A 7090-nucleotide genomic window follows, 5' to 3' on the forward strand; every position below is an offset into this window, starting at 1 on the left:
TATATGTTACCTAGAAGTGCTAGACAACAATTTCTCTGTATGCTAATATCAATATTTAGTCTTTTGGAAATGCTGGCCATTATGACTTCTGTTCACTCTTCTCTAATATTTGTTAATCACTCATTTTCATAGTGTGATGTGTCTAAGCTGAGGGTGAGATTGAAAGTTGTATTCCAAGGTGATTTGTGATTGCTTGGGATAATTATCTGAGATAAATCTAATACTTCACTAGGCCATTCTCTCTCTTCCTTTTGTCTTGTGTTGTGGTTACACATTACTGTCTGTGGTTTGAGAGCCAGTTCTTTTCTTTAAGCCCCAAGGGAGAAAATGTGGTTGCATTCTGTGTCATAACTGTGTGAATGACTTGGGCTCCCAGTGGCAGTTCTCATATTGGGCCCAATGGAAAACTGAGGTATATTTAGCCTGACAGTGATGATTCCAATAAAATAAGATAATGCAATGTACTTCATAAGGAATTTTACTTATGTTTCAGAAACAAAGCAAATCTAAAATTGGAACACACATAGAAGCAAAATGTGCTTCAGCAAGATCCAAACTATACCTTAAACCTAGTCTGAGGAGGTGGATTGCAGATTCAGATTTCCCTTCTCTTCTTACTAAACCTGAATCCACTTCACTTGGATGAACTAGTTATGCTAACAAACTTCTGATTTTTGTACCACTTATATCAGCAGTCATTTTTATGGGTGTTATTGATAGTTTAATTTTTGCTGACCCAATAGGGCCAACTCACTTTGTTGAAAGCTTATAAGTTGTTCTGCTGGTTTTATGCTCCAACACTTGTCCCGTGATTTTTGTACTTGGGTTACAAATTTGAGATCTGAAATTACTGTTAGATATGGAAATGAAATGAAAGAATCAGATAGAAAATTTAGAAATTGTGACACTGATGTTTATGAGAAAGGTTTCAGTGTTAAACAGTGGTTAATTTCGAGTACAACATTTACCTAGTAAATTTGTATGCATCTCAAAGCAGAAAGACATAATTATGATAGATCATGGGTTATCCATTAATTTGTTCTCTGGCAGCTGTTGAATAGAGAATGCATGGGATTTGGACCTGGCTATAAATCTCCTTTATGCAATTTGCTTGTAGTATCCTTAAGCCTTTCTTAATATCAGTTTCCTATCAATAAGTTGGGAATAATATTACTATACCTGTCATAGACTTGGAAGGATTAAATGAGATATTATTTGCATCTCTCTTTCTACTTGAAGTAGTTCTTTATGGTACAAAAAGAATTTCTCTATGTTTGATTTGATTTAATTGTACGTAGATAATTTTACAATTCACTCCCTTTTCAGGATGTCAGGATCCAAAAAGAATAGGAGTCCTTTTTAACCAGTCCCTAGCAGCTGATTAAACACTGTATGAGAGAACTGGGAAATATGAAAGATGGCAAATGAAATCCTGGCAGAGAGAATAGTCTAATCCCAAAGGACATTTTCAACAATAGCCTGGGCCCTTTGCCTAGTACTTAGAGGGGCCTATGGTAAGGCACTCCTGCCCCCACTGTACCATTCCCAGAATCTTATTTGTTAATGTTCGGCTTTATTAATAAAGTCATGACCACTTGCTCGGCACTGCATATGGTTGGTTGTGATTTCCAGCTGCCCTTTGGGCTAAATGTAAACAGTGAGTAGATTGTTATGTTCTTCTATTAAGCTTAAAGCTGTGATCTCATGTCTGTACCACATATGTCTGCAACCAGAAATATATCCTTTTTCCTGATCTCATGGAAGAGAAGCAGCACTGTCTGAAAAGAGTCTGAATTCATTAGTCTAAGGGCTTTTTACTTTTCTTTTTACTGAAACCAAAGAACAAAATAAAGGCATAAAAAGTCATGAACATCATCAATAGGATGTCAACATGACACCAAACAGCATAATATATTGTCAAGTTGAACGTTTAATCTGGTGACTGAAATTTTCTATACATTTGGCATTTTCACAGAAGACAGAAATGCAGGCAATAATCCAACAATCCACAGTCACAAAGAGAGCCTCAGTGCAGTGGATTTGAAATAAGCACAACAGTTTGTCTGGGTGACTGAGAAAATACCCATTGATAGAACTGGCTCCTAAACTCTGGCTCAATTGCTAATATACTGGGTTAATTAGCATTTAAATTTTTTGCTTTAGTACGTTGATCAAAGATGCCGTTGTTATTATTGTTGGTGGTGATTTTTTCTTTTTAAATCAGCTTCGACTGCTTGACATTACAGATGTTTCAACTGTTCACATGGCGTGAATGCTAGACAAAGCCCTGATGTTCTAAGCTCTTTACAAGAGGAAATTTATAATAATACCGTTTTATACCATACAAGCAAGATATTTTTAGGTGTATGTATGTAAATATTTGTTACTTATTCTTCATGGGAGTTTAACAGTAGAACCATTCCATTTTCAGATGGGGATACTGTTTGTTTAAGAGTTTAAACAACTTGACAAAGTCACAGAATCTGGATTCATACCTAGGGCTATATGACTCCCAAGTTTTGATCTTTCTGCTATCACACTGCTTCTGCCTCTTTCTACTTGATTTTGCAAGATGGCTTTCTGGCTTCTAAGTAATAATACTAATAATTAATTGCATTATCTTACATTTGTATGGTGTTTCATACTTTTCAAATTGATATTATGGCCATTAGTTCATGTGTTCTACCTGAGTACCCTGTGAGGTAATCAGGGTAAGTATTATTATTCTTATTTTACGGATGAGTAAAATAATCCCAGAGAGGGTAATTATTTGCTTGATGTCAAATAATTTACTAGTGGCAGAACTAGAACAGGAGGGAAAGTGCTCCTGTTTAGTGCTCCTGTGCAGCCTCCGATGTCCCTAAGGGAAGCTTGACTACAGAGCATATTGGCTTTGTAAGTGCAGTTCAGAAAAATTCCCCTTCAGCCAGGCTAGTAGGTAGTTTTTCTTTCCCTGAAAATACAAGTCTTTGGACTACTCAATTATTTCCTAGAAAAACTCACCTGAGAAAGGCTTGTCTTGATACTTTTTTCTGAGGAAAGAATATTAGGATAGGATTATTCTTGCTCTGTATTGAGCTTAGCTAATTCCTGCTAGAATCTTTTAGGCCAAAGTCTTGGTCCAGAAGCTATTAAAAATTCTCTAGCCCAACTGGAATAGAGAGATTTCAAGAGAAGAATAAGTTAGGTTTGAAAATAAAATTTCCTTATAGTTAATTTTTCGGGTAATGTAATATGCCAATAGTTTATATACTAGGTGTAGTTTTTGAGTGTTGGTAGAAATACAAAAAAGGTATAGCAAATCTTTTTTACCATCAAGGAATCTAGGAGAGAGACAGGGTGGTGATAGAAAACAACATTGGGCTAGGTATCAGAGGAGTTGGGTTTTTTAGTGCTAGGTCTGCCATGCATTAGCTGTGGCACATTTCTACCTTTCTCTGATCAGTTCCTTTATCTGAAAAATGAGGGAATCGAACTAAATGACTTTGAAGGGTATTTTCATCTCTAAACTCTTAAATCTCATCTCTAAGCTCCAGTAAGAAAGTTTTGGGTAGCTGACTTTTAGAAACTGAATAGTCCCTAAAAATTAAGTCTTAACCATTTTTGTCAAAATTATTAGGAGTATATAGAATAGTACTAGGTCAGAGTGCAGTTCTTAGCTCTGCCACTTACCAGCTGTTTAACCATAGGTAACCATCTTGAATCTCAGTTTCCACATGTATAATATAGTGATTACCTCCATTCACTTAAAAACTTTTACTGAGCATTAAGCATAATGCTAGATGCTGAGGCTATATGGTGATCCCTTTCCTTTAGGTAATTAAAGTGTCCCTCTATTAGGGACATTTGCAATGTAAGCTTTTTCTCTAGTGGTGGAACCATAGGACCTTAGAGGTGTAAGAAATCTTGGAGGTAGTTTAATTTGGACTTGGAATGCAAGCTTATAAGGGCAGGGACTTCATTTTGTTCACTGCTTTATTCCTGGAATCTAGAATAGTGTCAAAAACAACTGGGGCTTGTTTTTCATGCATCTGTGATGTTACAGAGATTGTTATACTCTCCAGATCCAGGGAGTGAGGAGTATTTTTAGGGAACATGGAGATGGAAAGCAACCAGGAGGGCCTTTTTCATTACTTTGTATTTTACTTTCAAAGAGGGAGATGTGGAGATTTCTTAAAAGAGCAGAGAGAGATGAGACCTGTCATTCTTAAGTTTCAGTCATTGGCTATTTTGTAATCACTATTACTTTTTTTATTCTGTATATCACAAGAGGCTCTTCTTTTCCATTTTCTTCAAGAGAAACCCATATGATACAAGGAAGGGAGCTTTGTTTTAGAGGTCCTAGATTTTAGGTATGGCTTCATCACTTTCTAGTAATAACCATGGAGAGTTTTCTTTTCTGAGCCCTATTTGTAGAGGCTGATTTTGTAGAGATGATAGTACTACTGATTTCACCAAGTTTTTGTATGAATTAAAAGAAGTAATGTGCAGGAAAAAGCTTCATGAATTATAAATTATGAATAATATACAAACCTACATCACTTGCCTCTACTTTCCACCATCTCTAAATTATCAGGAAATTCACGTTGCCTTTTTAAAATAGAAATATATCTCATAGTTTCCTCCCTGACTTTTGCAACAACTCAATCAAGTTCAAAAAATTTGGAAATCAACATTTTGTTATCCAATTTTTCCTTGGGATCTTCATCAGGCCATTTCTCTGACATCCTAATGTTATATGTCAGTCCAGAGGTGGTTGTGTTTCACTGGTTCAAGACTACATGATTCTGATATAGAGTTGCAGGGTTTTGCTAACAGTGGGGCTCACTCTGAAGTATGCTCTATAATTTGGTGTATTAATGAGAGGAAGTTGGCATGGAAGCTTTATAAATCACAGAACCTTTTTGTGAAAATGGCACACTTGGTACATTCTAACTTTTATTTTAAAGAGAAATACTTTTCAATTTTCTTCTTATTTTCCTAGCAGCTTTGTATCTGCTGTTTAGGTTTTCTACTATATACAGACAGATACTCTTCTTTTCATATCTCCTCCAGATTCCTCCAGTGTTTGTAGCAGAAGTGATGCGTGAGTTTTTAATAATTTTTTTTTAAGGTGTGAGAGTTGTTTAATCTTAGAACAATGTCAGTTTGAGTGAAGATAGTATTGTAAAGTAGTCAAGGGAATGCTGACTCTGGAGTGAGACTGCATGAGTTTGGATCTTGACTCTGCCACTTACTAGTTATGTGACCTTGGACAAGTCACCTCAGTTCCCTCTGTAAAATGGGCATAACAATAGTACCTGCATCATCAGTTATTAGGAGGATTGAATTCATAAACACACACATAGTGTTCATTGTTATTGTTATTATTATTACTGAAAACTTTCTACTATTAAAGTATATTGGAGCCAATCAATACATTATTAAGCCCTAATAATGTATTGTGCTTAGGATTCTGCCAGTTATCTTGGGGGATACAAATTATTTGACACAATTCTCATACCCCTCTAGAGGCTTATTGAAAATAATGTAAGATATATTTGGGTGGTACAAACTGCCCGAGTCACCTGCTACAGGGCACTTACATGGGTTGACTATTTGAGGACATAGAACATAAACAGAACAGGAAATTGACAGATACAAATTTGTCTTTATCAAGATAAATGAATGTTATACAAATAATTGCAATAGGAATGCAACAGTGGGCTATGTTCCTAAAAGGCTTCCGGAGGAGGTAAGATATTAGTTGAGCCTTGAAGGTGGAATCTGGAAATGTAGAGATGGGAAAGGATCTCGTGGGAAGGAAGGAGTAGGCAACAGGAATATACACATCATAATGCAGCCAAAACAGACCAGGGTTAAAGCTTTGGTGCTGCCTCTAATACTGGTTTTGTGACCTTAGGTAAGTTACTTAATATTCCAGAGCCTCAATTTTCTCTACTGTAAAATGGACACAATGATGTATACTTTTTTAGCTTATTGTGGATCTTAGAGCTAACCTTGGTAAAGCAGCTAACGTAGTTCTTAGTACATAGCTAGCATTCAATAAGTGATATCATTGGGAATAGGGTATGAAAGTTAAAAGCATGGAATTTAAAGTCAAATATTTTCTACCATTTGCTATCATTATAATCATCATAACCAAGTTACTCTAAGCTTCATTTTACTAATCTGAAAATGGGGATAAATTAGTAGCTTCATGGTAGAATCGTCTGAGATTTAATAGTTAACTGTGAAGCATAGGTAAAGAACATGACACATAGTATATATTCAATACACATTAACTATTATGTTATTTTTATTAGCTTAGCATCTCTGTTCTTCTTCCCAGATAGTTCCTTTGTGGTTATTCATATTCTTTCACCCCTTCCTCCCCCTCTTCTCTTCATTTACCTTCTTTCAACAGCATTTATCAGTGGCAGTTGTAGAGACTGAGAACAGAGACCTGAAGGAATGTGGAGGAAAAAAGTAACTGGTCAGCACCAGTCAGCACCACATGTCCAGCAGAGCACCAAGGACCAGATAAGAAAAGAGCAGCTAAGCACACATAAATACAAATGACAGGAGCAAAAACATATATACAACCTTCTGGACAACTTATCCTTTTAAGGCCACTGAAGATTTTTTTCTCAAGGAAAAATTCAGATCACATTCCTACCTTGGTTAAATTCCTTCAATAATTTGCTGTTTCCCTGAGGATAAAATCCAAACTACTTTAAATTGCATTTGAAATCTTTTTAAATCTGTTGTCAGCTCATCTTACTAGATTTTTTTTTCCTGTTCATTGCCACCATGCATCCCATATTCCAGCTCCTTTGAAGTTTTTCCCCTTCTTTGAATATAATCGTATTCTTTTATATATTCTTGCCTTTGCACATTCTGGAATGTCTATTCCTCTTACTTCTGGACAAACTTGTTTTCATCCTTCAGGACTCAGTTAAATGGGACTTCTCCTGTAATGTCTCTGATCCCTCTAAAATGAATTATTTCCTCCTTCCTTTGGGCTTCCACAGTACTTTTTATAGCTTTTCAGCACCTGGTCACTTATCATACCACCTTGTAATGATTTATATTCCATGTATATTTTTTG

The sequence above is a fragment of the Pteropus vampyrus genome, unplaced genomic scaffold (genome assembly GCF_000151845.1).
Source record: "Pteropus vampyrus isolate Shadow unplaced genomic scaffold, Pvam_2.0 Scaffold334, whole genome shotgun sequence".
Classification (NCBI taxonomy): Eukaryota; Metazoa; Chordata; class Mammalia; order Chiroptera; family Pteropodidae; genus Pteropus; species Pteropus vampyrus.